Genomic DNA, 20,941 nt, shown 5'->3' on the forward strand with positions numbered 1-20,941 from the left:
CGCTGGTTTCTTCCCATCTTTGTGGATTTATCCACCTGTCATTTGTGTAGGTGCTGACTTTTCGATTGGGTCTCTGATTGGACACCCAGATTGTTGATGATGAAGTATTTCTGTTACTTGGTTTTCCTTCTTCTACCAGTCTAGCCCCTTTGCTGTACGACTGTTGAGGTCCACTCCACGCCCTGCTTGTCTGCGGTGCACCTATAGCAGCTGCGGAACAGTGAGGGATGCTACCAGTTTCTTTTTCTGCTATCTTTGTCCCAGAATGATGCCTGCCAAATGTCAGTCTTTTAGATATAGAGGGGTCAGGGAGCTGCTTGAGGAGACAGTCTGTACTTTGTAGGAGCTCAAGTGCTGAGCTGTGAGCTCTGTTGTTCATTCAGGGCTGTTAGGCTGCTATGTTTAATTCTGCTGCAACATAACTCATAAAAAAACCCTTTTTTTCTCAGATGCTCTGTCTGGGGGGGTTGGGGCTTTCCTTGTGAGTGTCCGTTGTGCTGTCCTGCCCAGCTAGGAGGCAGTCTAGTCACTATTTGCCTGCCGAGGCTCTGCCCTGCTGGTGTGAGGTTCGCCCTGTTGCTGCAGGCTCTGCCCTTCTGCTGTGGTCTCCGCCCTGCTGCCATGGGCTATGTCCTGTGGCGGAGTCTCTCTGTTGTAGCGGGCTGCCTCGGCAATGGCAGGCTGCATCAGCCATGGGCATGTACCTCAGTAGGGGCGGTTTGCCTTGGTAATGGCGGGCGCCCCTCCCCAATGGAGCTGCGGCCTCAGGGAACCCCTCCACGGGGAGCATTTGGAATCGCCGTTTTGTTTGTCCCACTGCGCTACCCCAAACGCTGTCACCCAGGAATCTCCTGGGCTGGCTTACAGTCCAAGTCCCATTCAGTCTCAAGTTCAGCCCTCCCAAGTCTCAGGTTGCTGGCCCAACAGGGCACCCGGATGGGCGCGCTTTGTGCGGACCCCTGTGTAGCGCCGCCACAGCGTGGGCCTCCGCTGCACCGGCTGCTGGCTGCGCCAGCCAGAACCTCTGCCTGGCGTCCCGCGTCTCCTCTATACCTAGGAATTTCCCCGTTCTGTGGGCAGCAAAGATCCATCTGGAAATGCGGCACTGACTTACCCCTTCCACGCATTGATCGCGAGCTTCAATCCTGGGTTGTTCTCACAGCGCCATCTTGAGTTTTCTCTATTGTATTTTTAACAGTTTTCTTCCCATTTAGTTTAATCCACCAATTTTTCTTTTTAAATTTCCATTGTGTGTTTCCTAAAAATATTCCCATGAGAGAATTGAACTAAAACTTTGTGACTAAAAATCATTCTGTCTGGCTGCAAAACTCATGCCCCAGCCATGCCAGTAGATCGGGTGCACTGCACCATACTTTGAAAAGAAAGAAAAAGACAAAGGCATAACCTCCCTTTTCCTCCATTTGTTCCTTTAAAATAATTCCATAACATTTTTTAAAACCACAAAGTTGGAAAAATGTTAAAGCTAGGTGATAGGTACAGTGGAGTTCACTATACTACTCTGTCTACTTTTGTGTTTGAAAATTTTCACAATAAAAATCCTTAAAAAAGAAAAGAGGATCAGATGATTAAGGCATTTGATCACAAAATGGCTCCCTTTCCCATTCCCTCAAAGTGTTGTCTGGTCTTCTCCACTGTTTAGCCTCCAACCATAATGCTGACTTCTGCACCCACCACATATAAATATAGGAAAATAAAAGTAAAAATTAGTTTACCTGTAGCTATTATTTATTGTTTTTACTCTGCCTCAGGTGGCCCAGTAAGTAGGCGTCATTAATGTCTCCATTTATAGTTGAGGAAGCAGACACTTAACTAGGCTAGAAGTAATTTTTTAATAACGGTATATTCCATCATTGTTGGAGCCACTAACTAAAACATTATGACTAAAAATCATTCTGTCTGGCTGCAAAATTCATGCCCCCAACAATGCCATAGATTGCTTCCCACTGTACCAACTGCACCGTACATTGAAAAGAAAGAAAAAGACAACGGTGTAAGCTCCCTTTCCTCCATCTGGAACTTTTCAGTGTCTTGTATTTCCTGCAGCTCAGAAAAGGAGTTAGTGCTCCTTTCCCCTTTCCCATTCTGCAGTTCCTCTGCCCGCAGTTTCCTGGGCCCTCTCCTCACCTTTCCCACCTTTTAGGCCTGCATCATCTCTTCCTTTTAGGAATTTTCTAATGGCCATATCCTCTTCATCTCTGTGGCCATATCCTCTTCATGCCCATGGCCAGTGCCCAAAGCTGGGCAAGGGGCCTTGCGTACTATCATAACCTCCTAACCAGTTTCCTTCCTCTAATCTCTTCTTTCTCCAGCCTAATCTGTGTTTCACACAGGTGAATTGCACTAAAACACTGCATTGTATTGACCTTGTTCAAAAACTTTCAAGTCATCCTAGGACCTAGGACTGGAATGACAAACCTGTGTCACAGAGGAGCCCCTCCTTGCCCCCACCTGACTCTTATCCCAGTGCATAGCACTAACAGACCACAGCACTCTCCTCTCACAATCAGTGCTCCTGATAATCTCACCCAGCAGAGGTGCACATGGAACCTTGAAGGTAAACAGTGCTGTATAGGCAAGGCCCTCCCCATAAATCATTTCATTAGGGTGAAATTGCAATGGAAATGGACAAGAACCTTCTGTTCTAGCCAAACTGCTCTATCCAGGGTCCCAAGAGCATGTGTGGCACCATCTCACCTTGGCATCTGCCCGTTGTTCATGCTGTTTCTCTAACTTCATTTTTCACACCATCTTTTCTACCTACTGATCCCTCTCCCAACAGGGTCCAGCTCAGATTTCAACCTCTACAAATCCCCCTCGATTGTCTCAACTGGACATTCCCTTCCTCTCCTTTAAGCCCTTCCCTATTGTCTGGTTCCCATCTTACTGTCTGGCAGTGACCACTTAGGAATCTGACTGTCTCTTTTTTTTACTCCATTTTTTAAAATTTCTTAACCCCTGTAGCTCATAGAATGATGCAGTTGGGAGGATGTTATAAACATCATCTCATGTTATTAACGTCCCAAGTAAAAAAATGAAAGCACAGCAAGGTTAAGGGATTTACCCATGGTGACCCAGTAGAGCCAGGCTGGGCATAGAACATCAATTTCCAATGCCCCTTCCATAGCATTCTCCCCTCACTATGCTTTTTCCCTCACCAGCTAAGGGCTAACTTTCTTGTGGGAATGAAACATATTCTAGCCTCTGTGTATGCACTCTTCCCCTTGCACCATCCCCATGTCTGATATGCAGTAGGCCCTTTGTAAATGTTTGCTTCTGATTAGAAGGCAGTCCCGTTTGGAATTACAATGTTTGTGTAGTCTCAAATATGAAAATAATTTTTTTCTTGGATAAGGGGAACATTTTAACACATAACCACGAGAGAGAAGCAGCAGTAATAAAGAAAAGCATTTAAATGTTCTTATGTAATTATCTAATTCTGAGAAGTGCAAAGGAAGGCTACCTTAAGGCCATTTTGAGACAGTAGGGAGAGATCAATCTGATATCTTTCTTTTCCTGACTGCCAGATAATTCTGCTCAAAAATTTATTGCAGAAATCAGATGTGGAAACTGGAATATTTAATTCAACTAAATGTATCTGGATCATCAATGTGTAGGACTTTGCCCTTGGCCAGGATAGAAGATTATAAAGTGAGAGCCTCAGAGGTTAGTTGGGAAATTGTCACATTGTAAAAGTTACTCTACATCAGGACACATTCTCAAGGGCACCCACTGGTAGGTCAAACATTGATGACAAGTGTATTAGTCTGTTTTCATGCTGCTGATAAAGACATACACAAAACCGAGAAGAAAAAGAGGTTTAATTGGACTTACAGTTCCACATGACTAGGGAAGCCTCAGAATCATGGCAGGAGGTGAAAGGGACTTTTTACATGGTGGTGGCAAGAGAAAATGAGGAAGCAGCAAAAGCGGAAGCCCCTGATAACTTCATCAGATCTGGTGAGACTTACTCAATATCATGAGAATAGCACAGGAAAGACTAGCCCCCATGATTCAATTACCTCTTCCTGGGTCCCTCTCACAACACGTGGGAATTCTGGGAGATACAATTCAAGTTGAGATTTGGGTGGAGACACAGAGCCAAACCATATCACTCTGCCCCTGGTTCTTCCAAATCTCATCTTCCCATATTTTGAAACCAATCATGTCTTCCCCACAAAGTCTTAAATTATTTTAGCATTAACCCAAAAGTCCACAGTCCAAAGACTCATCTAAGACAAGGCAAGTCCCTTTGGCCTATGAGTCTGTAAAATTAAAAGCCAGCTAGTTAGTTCCTAGATACAGCCATACCAAGTGGGAGAAATTGGCCAAAACAACAGGATTACAGGGCCCATGCAAGTCCAAAACCTAGCAGGGCCATCAAATTTTAAAGCTCCAAAATGAAAGATCTCCTTTGACTCCAGGTCTACATCCAGGTCATGCTGATGCAAGAGGTGGGTTCCCATTGTCTTGGGCAGCTCTGCCTCTGTGGCTTTGCAGGGTACAGCCTCCATACTGGTGGCTTTCATGGGCTGCCATTGAGTGTCTGTGGCTTTTCCAGGTGAATGGTACAAGCTGTTGGTGGAAACTCTATTCTGGGGTCTGGAGGACGATGGCCGTCTTCTCACAGCTCCACTAAGCAGTGCCCCAGTAGGGACTCTGTGGGGGCTCTGACCCCACATTTCCCTTCTGCACTTCCCTAGCAGAGGTTCTCCATGAGGGCCCTTGGCCCTGCAGCAAACTTTTGCCTTGACATTCAGGCATTTCCATACATCTTCTGAAATCTAGGCGAAGGTTCCCAAACCTCAATTCTTGACTTCTGTGTACCTGCAGATCCAACACCATTTGGGAGCTGCCAAAGCTTGAGGATTTCACCCTCTAAAGTCACAGCCCAAGCAGTACTTTGGCCCCTTTCTGCCATGGCTGGAGTGTCTGGGATACAGGGCACCAAGTCCCTAGGCTGCATATAGCATGGGGACACTGGGCCTGGTCCACGAACCCATTTTTAACTCCTGGGTCTCCAGGTCTGTGATGGGAGGGGCTGCCATGAAGTTCTCTGACATGGCCTAGAGACATCTTCCCTGTGGTCTTGGAGATTAACATAGGCTCCTTGCTACTTATACAAATTTCTGCAGCCAGCTTAAATTTCTCCCCAGAAAGTGGGTTATTCTTTTCTATCACATTGTCAGGCTGCAATTTTCCCAAACTTTTATCTCTGCTTTCCTTATAAAACAGAATGCCTTAACAGTCCCCAAGTCACCTCTTGAATGGTTTGCTGCTTAGAAGTTTCTTCTGCCAGATAACCTAAATCATCTTTCTCAAGTTCAAAGTTCCACAAATCTATAGGGCAGGGGCAAAATGCTGCCAGTCTCTTTGCTAAAATGTAATAAGAATCACCTTTGCTCCAGTTCCCAACAAGTTCCTCATCTCTATCTGTGACCACCTCAGCCTGGACATTATTGTCTATATTGCTATCAGCATTTTGGGCAAAGGCATTCAAAGAGTTTCTAGAAAGGTCCAAACTTTCTCACATTTTCTTGTCTTCTTCTGAGCCCTCTAAACTATTCTAACCTCTGCCTATTCTTCAGTTCCAAAGTCACTTCCACATTTTCAGGTATCTTTTCAGCAACACACCACACTGATGGTACCAATTTACGGTAGTCCACTTTCATGCTGCTGATAAAGACATACCCAAGACTGGAAAGAAAAAGAAAAAGAAAAAGATGTACCCATGGACTTACAGTCACATAGCTGGGGAGGCTTCAGAATCATGGCAGGAGATGAAAGGCACTTCTTACATGGTGGCAGAATTAAAAATGAGGAAGAAGCAAAAGTGGAAACCTGTAGTAACCTCATCATATCTGGTGAGACTTACTATCATGAGAATAGCAGGGGAAAGACCAGCCCCCATGATTCAGTTCCTGAGTCCTCCCATAACACGTGAGCATTCTGGGAGATACAGTTGAAGTTGAGATTTGTGTAGGGACACAGCCAAACCATATCAACAAATAAGCTTGAAAAACTGAAAAATTATTTTATATCATTAATAACCAAAGACGAGCAAAATTTAAATAATATTCCCTGATGATTGGCAAAGTGTTTTTGGTTTTAAATCATAATATCCAGGGTTGACTAGAGCTTGGCCTCTCAAACACTGGTAGGAAAAGGTCCTTCCAAGTGGATAATTTAACAAAATTTTTTAAAAACCTTAAAAATGAGCTTGGCATGGTGGCTCACGCCTATAATCCCAGCACTTTGGGAGGCCCAGACAGGATAATCATGAGGTCAGGAGTTCGAGACCTACCTGACCAACATGGTGAAACCCCATCTCTACTAAAAATACAAATGTTAGTCAGGCATTGTGGCTTGCACCTGAAATCCCAGCTACTCTGGAGGCTGAGGCAGGAGAATCACTTGAACCGGGAGGCGGAGGTTACAGTGAGCCAAGATTGCACCACTGCACTCCAGCCTGAGCAACAAAGCAAGAATCCATCTAAAAAAAAAAACTTAAAAATGTACTTGTCATTATACATAGCAATTCTGTTTTCACAAGTAGACTTAATAAAGTCTGCTTTCCAAAGATTTTGCTATGGAGATATTTGTTGCATCAATATTGTGAAAAACTGGATACAACCTAAATAATGATAATAGCTAACATTTAATTGAGTATTTACCATGTCTCAGGCATTGATCTGAGCACTTTAGATAAGTTTATTCATTCAAACCTCACAAACAACCCTATGAGGGAGGTACTACTGAGATTATTATCATCCCCATTTGACAGATGAAGTAAGCTGGTCACACACCCAGTAAATGGAAGAGTCAAGAGTTAAGCCCAGCAATCTAGCTTTAGAGCCTATGTTTTTAACCATTTCATTCTATTCCCTCTCCAAACATTCTAAGTAGCCAATGATAGAAAAATTGTTAAAATTAGTAATGCTCAATGTGTGTGTGTGTGTGTGAAGGAGAGAGAGAGAATGTGTGTGTCAGATGTGAGAGAGAAGTGCCATGAGAGTGTTTCCAAATTACCTAGAGCCCCTCTTACTGTTAGGAATGTGTTATACAAGGAAAGAGAACCACTAGGTTACCTGAATTATAGTAAAAATTATACAAATACTATGCAATTATTAAGATTATGATATATAGCTATATTGAGTTGTAGCCTAGAACAGTATCTTTCAAATTATTTTGACATAACCTATATTAAAAAATAAACATTTTACATGTCAACCTTGCCTATCCATAAAAGGTTGCACAGCTAGCTCCCTCTAATATAGCTGTGTTAGTTGTTTATGATGGGTGTCTATGCCTATATTATATCAGTTGTTAAATATTTTGAATATCACATATCTAGGTTGGTGAAAAGCAATTGCAGTTTTTGCCATCAAAATACATTTACACACACACACATGCATGCGCGCACACGCACACACACACACCCCTGAAACAAAAGTTTCATGAGACAGTCCTCAATCTTAATAAATGGGATGCACTCTTTATTTTTCACTTCATTATTAAAATTCTGGACCAAATTTATTGTTTTCAACCTCTCATTGATTTCATCATCCTAAGTTAATGTACCCATAGTTTGAAAACAATCCTAGAAGAAAATTACGGCTCTTGTAATACTTAAAATGTCCACAGGAGAACACTACAATTCTAAAACACATGATATACCGAGGGATTTCCACTGGGAAGGGCAGGAATGTTGCTTTGCAGAGCACAGCCCAATCAGAGTAGTCGGTCTCTAGCTTGACCAATCACCTATCAAAAGGCTGATGCAAAAAACCTTGCTGATACAAAGGCTGTCAGCGTCCATCAGAGTCTCTGTGTCATGAATATAAAATTGAACATGCAGAAACATTTTATGTGGTTGACAGAATAGGCAAAAGGTAAAAGTCCTTGCAATAAGGAGAGGCTAGATTGGTAATAATGGGTCATTTATAAGCTAAAGGTTTCAATAAGTTGAGGTTATGGGAAAATAAAAGCTACGAATAAGCAAAAGATGTAAGTGGGTGAAAGACACAGGGCTGGGAAGCCTGTTGACAGGAAGAGAGCAGCAATGTGCGTTATCCTGTAATCACATTAATGGCAGAACCCTAGAGTTAGGCACCAGACTCCTGCTGCCAGCATTCTAAGAGCTTCCAGGCTTTATAAGACCCAGCCAGACTTGGGTTCTTTTTCTAGATTTCATGTGGATCCCTGTATTTCTTAGTTCCTCGCTAACATTAAACTCTTCATAACTTTGCTGACCTAGCAGCAGTTGAGTCTCTTCTGTTTATTTTTACAAAGAAGTCTAATTGGAAAGAAAAAAGAAGAAAGAAAGATGTTTCCAATATATTAAGTTTAAAAGGCATATTAATATCACCTCTTTAAAATCTAATTTTGTTTTAAAATGTGTAATGTGGTGTGAAATGTGGAAGGAAAGACATTAAGATATTAACAAAGGTTATAGCTGAATAAGGTATCGTAGGTGTGATATTATGATATAAATATGTTGGTTTTCAACCCCAGTTCCTGGCTCAGAACTCCCATTGCCCTTGTTGCGGTCTTCTATTTTAATGTTGGGGCACTTTACGTGTCAAAGGCAGGCTTCAGCCTCAAGTATCTCTCTCTAACCTTTCCCTGCCTTACTTTCACCTGCCCAAGGCAGGACTCTAATCTAATGTGAGTCAAAAAGCATCATTCCAGAGTAGTCCCGCCCCATGCCCTGGAGGAAAGCATGCTGCACAGAGAGCCAACAAAGAATCTGTTTCTCCGGTGGCCCACGCCTGTAATCCCAGCCCTTTGGGAGGCCGAGGTGGGTGAATCACGAGGTCAAGAGATCGAGACCATCCTGGTCGACATGGTGAAACCCCGTCTCTACTCAAAATACAAAAAATTAGCTGGGCACGGTGGTGCGTGCCTGTAATCCCAGCTACTCAGGAGGCTGAGGCAGGAGAATTGCCTGAACCCAGGAGGCGGAGGTTGCGGTGAGCCGAGATCGCGCCATTGCACTCCAGCCTGGGTAACAAGAGCGAAACTCCGTCTCAAAAAAAAAAAAAAAAAGAAAAAAAAAAAGAATCTGTTTCTTAGAGAATGTATTCTTTTCCCGGGTCCACAAGGGGGCGTAGTTTCAAAGGCAAGAACTTCCCAGCTCCATGCATCCACCCATGTCTCCATCCGGGGATCTTAGAGGTCTTGGGAGGGAAGTCCTCCCAGGTTAAAAGTCCCTGTGACTCACATCTGGGCGTATTCCATTTTCTGGATCCCCTTCTATCACCTCATGAAAGCTGCTTTTTTCCCTATCCATTTCTTTCTCCTCTTCTCTCTCTGCCTAAATAAATCACTTTCTGCAAAACTCTTTAGGGTCCGATATGTACCTATGAGCACACCGCACCCGCAGGGTCCTCTCTCCCATTCTTGGGTGAGTGAGAGACCAAAAGCCTGGAAAAACACAGCCCACTGTGGAGCGAGCTGAGCCTCCCCCGTCCTGGAACTCAGTCTCATTTCCCCACTCAGTCCCTTAGTATTAGATCACACTCTTTTTGTTCAATCATGTTTTGGTTGTCCATGCTTCAGTCAGGTATATCCAATGATGTCTCCACGTAAGGTTCAAGAAGACGGGGTTTGGAGAGCTTCCAAGTTGGGGAACAGGCAGGCTGACAGGAAGGGCAACAAGAACTGCTCTGTGTGCTGGGAGAGTGACACACCCCAGCACCGTGGGAGCAGAAACTCCAGCAGTCGGGACTCTTTCAGACCTTACCCTCTGCATCTCTTCATCTGGTTATTTGTATTCCTTAAAATATGGTAAAGTGGTAAACATGAGCAAGTGTTTCCCTGAGTTCTGTGAGCTGCTTTAGCAAATTAACCAAATCCAAAGAGGGGCTGTGGGAACCACAATTTGAAGCTGTTTGGTTAGAAGTTCCCAAGGCCCAGGCCTGTGACTGGTGGGAAGGAGGGTGGTCTTCTGGGTCTGAGCCTTCCACCTGTGGTTTCCGAGGTTATCTCCAGATAGTTAGAACTGAAATGAATTGAAGGACACCCAGCTAGTGTTCACTGCAGAACTGATTGCTTCCTTAGTGTGTAGAGAGAAACATCGAATGTATTTGGTCACAGAAGTCTTCTGTATTGATTGTGGTGGTGGTGGTGTGACAGCAGAGGAAAAAACAGTCTGAGCTTTTCCCACTCACAGTGTGCTTTACTCACAAGTATTTTTTTTTTTTTAAGAAAAAATAAGCATACACTGTTTTATTTTTTAGAAGTTTGAAAGAGTTTCATTAAAAAGAAAGAAAAATTTAAAAACCAAGATTTCTTTAAGGATAACAACACAGTTACTAAATGTTTCCAGAAGGATCATGTGATTTTGTGGTGAGATCAAGAGGACTTACAAGGCAGAGGTGTCCTGGAGGGAACTTTCTCCAAAGGGGCAAGCTTGGGCAAAGTCAGAGAGGCCAGTGCCTCTCTAAAGGGAGGCTGACTGTAGCTGAAGCAGAGAGCACTCTGTTAAAGGACCTCTGAATATATTTGGTGGAAATTGTTTTATTTCCTTGCCTTCTAAAAATTTTGTAATAGTTGATATTTTATTTTATTTTTTATTTTTATGTATCTTTATTACACTTTAAGTTCTGGGGCAGGTGCAGACATTGCAGGGTTGTTACATAGGTAAACACCTGCAATGGTGGTTTGCTGCCTCCATTCCCCCCATCACCTACATTAGGTATTTCTCCCAATGTTTTCCCTCCACAATCTCCCCACCCCCTGTTATCTCTCCCCTAGCCCCCCACACCTCAACAGACCCCAGTGTGTGATGTTCCCCTCCCTGTGTCCATGTGTTCTCATTGTTCAACACCCACCTATGAGTCAGAACATGCAGTGTTTGGTTTTCTGTTCTTGTGTTAGTTTGCTGAGAATGGCAGTTTCCAGCTTCAGACATGTCCCTGCAAAGGACATGAACTCATCCTTTTTTATGGCTGCATAGTATTCCATGATGTATATGTGCCACATTTTCTTTATCCAGTCTATCATTGATGGGCATTTGGGTTGGTTCCAGGTCTTTGCTATTGTAAACAGTGCCGCAATGAACATACGTGTGCATGTGTCTTTATAACAGATCAATTTATAATCCTTTGGGTAATGGGATTGACCCAGTAATGGGATTGCTGAGTCAAATAGTATTCCTAGTTCTAGATCCTTGAGGAATCGCCACACTGTCTTCCACAATGGTTGAACTAATTAGACTCACAGCAACAGTGTAAAAGCATTCCTATTTCTCCACATCCTCTTCAGCATCTCGTCTCCAGATTTTTTAATGATCGCCATTCTAACTGGCATGAGATGGTATCTCAATGTGGTTTTGATTTGCATTCCTCTAATGACCAGTGATGATGAGCATTTTTTCCTATGTTTCTTTGTCACGTAAATGTTGTCATTTGAAAAGTGTCTGTTCAAATCCTTTGCCCACTTTTTGATGTGGTTGTTTGTTTTTTTCTTGTAAATTTCTTTTTGTTCTTTGTAGATTCTGGATATTAGCTGTTTGTCAGATGGGTAGCTTGTAAAAAAATTTTCCCATTCTGTTGGTTGCTGGTTCACTCTAGTGCTTATTTCTTTTGCTGTGCAGAAGCTCTTTAGTTTAATTAGATCCCATTTGTCTATTTTGGCTTTTGTTGCCAATGCTTTTGGTGTTTTAGTCATGAAGTGCTTGCCTATGCCTATGTCCTGAATGGTTTTGCCTAGGCTTTCTTCTACAGTTTTTATGGTGCCAGGTCGTATGCTTAAATCTTTAATCCATCTGGAGTTAATTTTTGTATAAAATGTAAGGAAGGGGTCCAGTTTCAGCTTTAGCACATGGCTAGCCAGTTTTCCCAACACCATTTATTAAACACATAATCCTTTTTCTGTTGCTTCTTTTTGTCGGATTTGTCAAAGATCGGGTGGTTATAGATGTGTGGCGTTACTTCTGAGGCCTCTATTCTGTTCCATTGGTCTATGTCTCTGTTTTGGTACCAGTACCATGCTGTTTTGATTACTGTAGTATCGTTTGAAGTCAGGTAGTGTGATGCATTCGGCTTTGTTCTTTTTGCTTAGGATTGTCTTGGCTATGTGGGCTGTTTTTTGGTTCCATATGAGGTTTAAGGTGGTTTTTTCCAGTTCTGTGAAGAAGGTTGATGGTAGTTTGATGGGGATAGCATTGAATCTATAAATTACTTTGGGCAGTATAGCCATTTTCACAATATTGATTATTCCTAACAATGAGCATGGAATATTTTTCCATATGTTTGTGTCCTCTCTTATTTCCTTGAGTTCTCCTTGAAGAGGTCCTTCACATCCTTTGTTAGTTGCATTCCTAGGTATTTTATTCTCTTTGTGGCAATTGTGAATGGGAGTTTGATCATAATTTGACTCTCTGTCTGTTATTGGTGTATAGGAATGCTTGTGATTTTTGCACACTGATTTTGTATCCTGAGACTTTGCCAAAGTTGCTTATCATCTTAAGGAGATTTTGGGCTGAGATGATGGGGTCTTCTAAATATACGGTCATGTCATCTTCAAATAGAGACAATTTGATTTCCTCTTTTTCTAATTGAATATGCTTTATTTCTTTTTCTTACCTGATTGCTCTGGCTAAAAATTCCAATACTATGTTGAATAGGACTGGTGAGAGAAGGCACCTTTGTCTAGTGCCAGTTTTCACAGGGAATGCTTCCAGTTTTTGCCCATTCAATATGATCTTGGCTGTGGGTTTGTCATAAATAACTTTTATTATTTTGACATACATTCTATTGATACCTAGTTTATTTAGAGTTTTTTTTTTTTTTTTTTTTTTAGCATAAAAGGCTGTTGAATTTTGTCAAAGGCCTTCTCTGCAACTGAGATAATCATGTGGTTTTTGTCTTTGGTTCTGTTTATGTGATGGATTATGTTTATAGACTTGCGAACGTTGAACCAGCCTTGCATCCCTGGGTTGAAGCCTACTTGATTGTGATGGATAAGCTTTTTGATGTGCTGTTGCATTTGGTTTGCCAGTATTTTATTGAAGATTTTTGCATAGATGTTCATCATAGATATTGGCCTGAAGTTTTCTTTTTTGGTTATGTCTCTGCCAGGTTTTGGTATCAGGATGATGTTGGTCTCATAAAATGAGTTAGGGAGGATTCCCTCTTTTTGTATTGTTTAGAATAGTTTTAGAAGGAATGGTACCAGCTCCTCTTTGTACATCTGGTAGAATTCAGCTATGAACCTATCTGGCCCTAGATTTTTTTTTGGTTGGTAGGCTATTAATTGCTGCCTCAACTGCAGACCTTGTTATTGGTCTACTCAGGTATTCAGCTTCTTCCTGGTTTAGTCTTGGGAGGAAGTAAGTGTTTCTTTTAAAAGAAGTAATCTTATATGTAAGTTATAAAACATAATAAAACAACAAAAATACATCCACATTGCTCAAGTTTAAAACATAGAACACAATTAATATTTTTGTGACCCTCCCTGAACCTATTATTCTCCCTCCCTTCCATAATTAACCATAATTCCAAATTTTGTGTTAACCTTTATGGTTTTATTGAAATTGTATGTGTCTTTAATAAAATTAACAATTAATATTCTTTGAGTGCTTGCTTTTTGTTAGACACTATTCTAAATCCTTTACCTATTCACATGATTTGGATGTTAGTCACCTCGAAATCTCATGTTGAAATGTGATTCCCAGTGTTGGAGGTGGGACCTGGTGGGAGGTGATTGCATCATGGGGGTGGATTCCTCACAAATGGTTTAGCACTCTCTGCTCAGTGATGAGTGCATTCTCACTCAGTTCACAGGAGATTTGGTTATTTAAAAGAGTCCAAGACCTCCCACTTTTCTCTCTCTGGCTCCCACTCTCGCCATGCGATACTCCAGCTCCCCTGTTGTTTTCCACCATGATTGGGAGCTTCCTGAGGCCTCACCAGAAGCAGATGCTAGCATCGTGTTTTGTACAGCCTGCAGAACCATGAGCCAATTAAAACTCCTTTCTTTATAAAATTACCCAGTCTCTGGTATTCCTTTATAGAAATGCAAAAATAAACTAATACACCTGTGTTAACTCTAATCCTCACAACAACCATATGAGGTACATAGGTAAACTTAGGCACGAGAAGTAAGTGATTTGCTCAGAATCACATAGTTCATAAGTGGCAGACCCTGGTTTCAAACCCAGGCAGTCCAGCTTAAGCTTCTGTACCCTTAACCATTAGCTATCTACCTCCTCTAAATAATATTTGGGCACACTTCTTTGCACTTTACAGATATTGCATCTTTTACAAATTGAAGGTTTGTAGTCACTTTCCATTGAGAAAATCTATGCATACAATTTTTCCAACAATGCGTGCTCACTGCATGTCTCTGTACCACATTTTGGTATTTCTCACAACATTTTACTTTTTTTCACTTTTATTGTATTTATTTTGGTGATCTGTGATCAGTGATTTTGGTGTTATTATTTTAATTGCTTTCAGGTGCCACAAACAGCACTCATATAAGACAGTGAACTTAATCTATAAATGTTTGTGTTCTGACCATTCCCTTGACCAGCACTTTGTCCATTTCTCTCCATCTCCTCAGATTCCCTGAGACACAACAACATTGAAATTAGGCCAGTTATTCCCCTGACAATGGCCTCTAAGTGTTCAAGTAGAAAGGAAGAGTCACATGTCTCTTACTTTAGGGAAAAATCTGAAATGTTTGAGCTTAGTGTGGAAGGCATGTCAAAAGTTGAGATTGGCTGAAAGCTGTGCTTCTTGGATCAATTATCCAAGTTGTGAATGCAAAGGAAGAGTTCTTGAAGGAGATTAAAAGAGCTACTCCAGTGAACACATGAATGAGAAGAAAGCAAGATAGCCTTATTGCAGATATGGAGAAAGTTTTAGTGGTCTGGACAGAAGATCAAATTATCCTCAACATTCCCTTAAGCCACAGCCTCATCCAGAGCCGGCTCCAATTCTGTTTAATACTATGAATGATGAGAGAGGTGAGGAAGCTGCAGAAGAAAAGTTAGAAGCTATGAGAGATTGAGTCATCAGACTTATGTTCTCTGTGCCATAAATGTGCAAGGTAAAGGAGCAAGTGTTGATGTAGAAGTTGCAAGTTATCCAGAAGATCTAGCTAAGATCATTAGCAGATTTTCAGTATAGATGAAACAATTTTCTGTTTGAAGAAGATGTCATCTAGAACTTCCATAACCAGAGAGGAGAAACAAATGCCTGGCTTTAAAGCTTAAGTCTATAAAGGACAGGCTGACTCTCTTGATTTTGTAATAAGTTCACTTCGACGTTCATTTACCATTCTGAAAACTCCAGGGCCCTTAAGAAGTATGCAAAAATCTACTTTCCCTATGCTTTATAAATGGAACAACAAAGCCTGGGTGACAGTACATCTGTTTACAGCATGGTTTCCTGAATATTTTAAGCCTACTTTTGAGACATACTGCATAGAGAAAAAAGATACCTGTCCAAATATTACTGTTCATTGACAGTGTGCCTGCTAACACAACATCGATTCTGCAGCCCATGGATTAAGGGACATTTTTGACTTTCAAGTCTTATTAGTTAAGAAATACATTTTATAAGGCTACAGCTGCCATAAATAGTGATTCCTCTCGTGGATCTGGGCAAAGTCAACAAAACCCCTTCTGGAAAGGACCCATTATTATATTATATTATATTATATTATATTTATATTATATTATATTATTTTTCTCACACAGAAAGACAACATGGATTCATCATTTTAAATGCCATTAAGAATATTTGTGATTCATTGGGAGGACATCCAAAAATGGACATTAACATGAGTTTGGAAGAAATTGATTCCAACCTTTACGAATGATTTGGAGAGGTTCAAGACTTTGGTGGAGGAAATAACTGCAGATATGATGGAAATACCAAGAGAACTAGAACTAGAAGGGCATCTGAAGATATGACTGAATTGCTGCAGTATCATGATCAATAAATGAGGTTGCTTCTTATGGATGAGCAAAGTGGTTTCTTGAGATAGAATCTACTTCTGGTGAAGATGCTATGAACACTGTTGAAATGATAATAAAGGATTTAAAATATTACACAAATTTAGTTGATAAAGTATTGGCAGAGTTTGAGAGATCTGACTTCAGTTTAGAAAGACATTCTACTGTGGGTAAACTGCTATCAGATAGCATTGCATGCTTCAGAGAAGTCTCTTGTAAAAGGGAGGGTCAATTGATGTAGCAAACTTCATTATTGTGTTAGTTTTAGAAAGTGCTGCAGCCATCCCTACCTTTAGCACCACCACCCTGATCAGTCAGGAGCCATCAACATTGAAGCACAACAAGCAAAAAGATAACTGAGGATCACTGCAGGCTCAAGTGAGTGTTAGCATATTTTAGCAATACAGTCATTCAAAATCAAAGTGTGGGCATTGTATTTATAGATATATTGCTATTGCACATTTAATAGACTACTGTATAGTGTAACATAGTTTTTATATGCATTAGGAAACCAAAACGTTTGTGTGACTCATTTTATTATGATATTCATGAACTGAATCTTTAGTATCTCTGAAGTATGCCTTCAATGCCATTCTACTTATTTTCTAATCACATACAAATAGAATCATAGTGTCTTAATTTTGTTTGCCAGAAGCACACCCTCAGGTATGGACTATAATGCAAGTAGTTGATTTGGAAATTGTGCCACAAAAACCCAGTAGGGGAGCTGGGAACTGAGATGGGGGTGGAAAGGAGGCCAGCTCAGGGTTGTTACTAAGGAGGTTACCACTGTGGGCAACTATATCCTACTCACACAGAGGAGCTCTGAGAGCCAGAGTGGAGTTGGTTGCCCAGGTTGGTTTCAAGCACTTAGGCTCAAGAAGGGGGTCTCCCTATGTTGTCCAGGCTGGTCTCAAGTGCTTGGGCTCAAGTAATCATCCTGCCTTGGTCTTACAAAGCCCTGGGATTATAGGCATGCACCACCACACCAGGCCCATCCTTTTATACTTGAAAGGTTAAATTGATATATATTGCCCATTATTAGAAAAAGATGTCATAGATATGTTAAGCAATATCATTAACTTCTTCAGATATTTATTTTTCACTGTGAAGCTGAATGTTTAAGCAATAAGATTGTATTCCTGTCTAGTCTTCCTTAAAAAATTAGAGTGGCATTATTCTAAGAAAAGGAATGTTATTACCCTACTGTTGTGTCTTTTTAGAGAACAACTTAAATAGTATGGGAAAGTCACCTACAACAAGGCTGGCAGGTTTAAGCTTGAGTGTGTGCAGTGTTTGTGTCGTGCTGTGCTTAAAATTATCACAGAGAAAATACCTTTGTGAAAATGACTTTAAACCACCACTCCCTCCAAAACAAAAAGGCCAATAATATCATTATGTGAAAAATGGCTATAACTTCCCTGCATCCGTGAACTGCATTTACATTTACTTTGTTTTTTATTTCTCTCTCCCCTTTAATGTTAGGCCTCTCCCTTATGATGAAACAGTCGCATGATGTCAGTCTCAAGGAGGTTTGAAAAACTATTCCATTGTGCACGTTTTACAGTGAAGAAAATGGACACTCCTAAGACTAAATGAATAACTTTTAAAAAACGCCTGGGTCTGGTACACACATCTTCTAAAGGTATGGTTGAATTATAAATAATTTACTAAAAATTATTATCAGTAATATTCTAGATTTTGAATGAAATAACAAAATAATAACTGGTGTTAGTCCCATTACTTTTTCCCAAGCTTTCTTAAAAAATGTAGTTCAAAACCTGAAAAATGATTTACCTGTTCTTAAATATTTCCAAATTCCTGACTCATGAAATTAATTAGTTAAAAACAATACATATATGAAGACTCCAAAAGTTATTGTAGGCACTTTAGGAAATTATCTGTTCAAGAATCTATTTGTTCATATTTGAGAGGATTGACTTAATGAATGTATTTCTCTAATTTCTCTGTGCAAATTTTGCACTTCCAAATTGAGAACAGCAAATTTCAAATTGAGAACAACAAATTTCAGCAATGTATGATAGACCAGTGCTGCAGACTTTATCTGCTTCAGTAGCACTGCCAAGTGAATTATTAAAACATCTAAAAATTGCCTCTTATCCATTGTGGCTTACTCCAGTGAATAGAATTTAGAGTAAAAATCTATTTCACCTAGTACATCTCATTTAATTCCCATGACAACTCTGTGAGAGAAGAGATTTGATTATTTATTAGTGGACATAAGAGACAGCCTCTGAGATTTGCTCAAGGACACAGGTCTCACTACACAGCAGTCTTATTTAAAAATAGAGAACTCTCAATAATACCTGCAGTTTAGATTAAGCTTGTCCAACCTATGGCCCTTGGGCCACATGTGGTCCAGGATGGCTTTGAATGCAAATTCATAAACTTTCTTAAAACATTATTAGATTTTTTTTGTGATTTTTTTTAAAGCTAACCAGCTATCATTAGTGTTAGTGTATTTTATGTGTGGCTGAAGATAATTCTCCTTCTTCCAATGTGGCCCATGGAAGCCAAAAGACTGGGCACCCCTGGTTAGATAATAGTATTATACCAATGCTAATTTTCTTAGTTTTGTTAAATGTACCATGGTTTCATATTAATAGAATGTTAATGTTAGGGAAGCTAACATTAACTAGGAAGGGTATACCCTGTACTATCTCTCTCTTCAACTTCCATATAAATCTAAAAATATTTCCCTCCCTCCCTCCCTCCCTCCCTCCCTCCCTCCCTCCCTTCCTTCCTTCCTTCCTTCCTTCCTTCTTTCCTTTCCTTTCGACAAGCTGCTGCTCTATCACCCAGGCTGGAGTGCAGTGGTGTGATCACAGCACACCAAAACCTCGAACTCCTGGTCTCAAGCAATTCTCCTGCCTCAGCCTCCCCAGTACTGTGACTACAAGCATGTGCAAATCCTGAGCTAGCTATGTTGCCAGGGCTGGTCTTGAACTCCTGGCCTCAAGCAATCCTCCTGCCTCAGCCTCCCAAAGTGCTGGGATTACAGGCCAGACCCACCATGCCTAGTGCAAAAGTATAAAAATTTAAAAATAGATCTTCTAATTATTTCAAAGTGTATTCGCATTTTATTTTATTATGTTATTTTGGCGGGGGGCAGGGTCTCACTCTGTCACCCAAGCTGGAGTGTATGGTGCAATCACGGTTCATTGTAGCCTTGATGTCCCAGGCTCAAGTGATCCTCCTTGGGCTCAAGTGATCCCCTCACCTCAGGCTACCAAATAGCTGGGACTACATGCACGTGCCACCATCCCCAGTTAGTGTATTAGCATTTTAGATCAGTCAGGGTAGAATATAATCTTTCCTCTTACAGATGGGGAAATTGGTACCAACACTGACTTTCCCCAGCTCAGACCAGGCTCAAGTCTCCCAGTTATGGAGGTGGTTATTCTGTAGCACCTACCTGACATGTAAGGGATATGTAGAAATCTCCTTTTATTCAAAAAGTATATCAGTAGGCCCACAGATCCTACCTACACTTAGGAGCACATACAGATTGATGTGTGCAATTTGTTGCAGTTCCTAAGTTCCTCATATCTGTGAATCAATTTTCCCATTACATGGCTATTCAGACTATGTGCACCCCCAGCAATTACTCCCATCTGGTTCCTGTGCTGCTGAAAGTCACTTTCTCCCTTACTCTACTTCTGCTACTTTTCATTGCAACTGCAGCCTTCCTCCCATTTTAATTTGGTTTATCCCCTTGCCTTTCTTCTTGAAGTCCATTGAGTGAGGTTATGAGGGTCACACTCAAAGCAGAAGTTTGAAGACATGTGTTTCTCTCTACTTCCTGCCCTTTAAGAGACATCTCAGTTCAGCAAGATTCAAGCACAGCTTACCTGGTATACTCTCCTCTCATTCATGGGCCCTAGGAAGAGAGAGAAAGCACACGTCTTCCAACTTCTGCTTGGAGAGAAGCACACATCTTCCAACTTCTGCTTACCTGATATATTCTCCTCTTGCTAGTAAGTGAAAGCACAGGTCTTCCAACTTCTCCACTGACTGTGACCCTCCCTACATCCAGCTATTTGATATAATTCTATACACCAGCGAAGAATGCATGTAGATAATTACATTGCTCCCATTTAAACCCTGACAGGAATTGGGTTCTGATTTTTTCCTTTAACTCAGTTCCTTCCTCCCTCACCTTCTGTTGACTTTCAGCTTCTGAATACTCCTGCACTTGGCTATTGGAAAAATCCTGTGATACCTGTTCTTACTTAGCATACTTTAAGGGGGAAAAAAGATAAAGGGGCATAAATGCATCATTGCCAGTTTTCTTGTCTTTTCACAAAGGTATAGAACTTCAAAAGAGAAAGAGTAGTAAAAGTCATTCCCATTTTTGTAGTTTTCATGCTCCCTTTCAGTTTTGTTTCATACAGTAAAAGAATAAACACTATTTTTTTTCTACTCATTCTCATCTCAACTTTTGACACTAATTAAAGAGGAAAAACATTTTTTCTCTATTCAGTACTTAGCTTTTCACACTACCAGGGTTAGTACAGACCCCACAGGTTAAGGGCTCAGTCTCAAAATATCACCCCCACTTCAGGCGCCAATTTCAAGTAGTTCATCCCCACTGACTCAAAATTCTGCCTGCCTTAGCTACAAATCAGGGATTCCTATAAGCCCTTCCTCAAGTTTGATGATTTGCGATGGTGACTTACAGAACTCAGGGAAACACTTACATTTACTAGTTTATCATTGAGGATATTATAAGAGATACAGGTGAATACGCAGATGAAGTGGTACACAAGGCAAAGTCTGAAAGGGTCCTGAGTACAGGAGCTTCTGTCCCCGTGGGATTGGGGTGTGCCACTCACTGGTATGTGGATGTGTTCACCAACCTGGAAACTCTCTGAACCCCATCTCTTAGGGATTTTTTATGGCGGTTTCATCACATAGGCATGATCAATTATT

General features: G+C 41.0%; 1 protein-coding gene across 7 annotated transcripts in view; it reads left to right on the forward strand.

The window, feature by feature from the left end:
- The window catches only part of TMEM243 (transmembrane protein 243), a 150,811-nt gene that overhangs the window by 96,243 nt on the left and 33,627 nt on the right, over nucleotides 1-20,941 (forward strand). For all 7 annotated transcript variants that reach the window (XM_078342975.1, XM_078342976.1, XM_078342973.1 and 4 more), the window contains one exon: nucleotides 17,474-17,633. The gene's annotated coding sequence lies outside the window, so the exon portion shown is untranslated. The remainder of the gene's footprint in view (nucleotides 1-17,473; nucleotides 17,634-20,941) is intronic.

This window comes from Callithrix jacchus, chromosome 11 (genome assembly GCF_049354715.1).
Source record: "Callithrix jacchus isolate 240 chromosome 11, calJac240_pri, whole genome shotgun sequence".
NCBI lineage: Eukaryota > Metazoa > Chordata > Mammalia > Primates > Cebidae > Callithrix > Callithrix jacchus.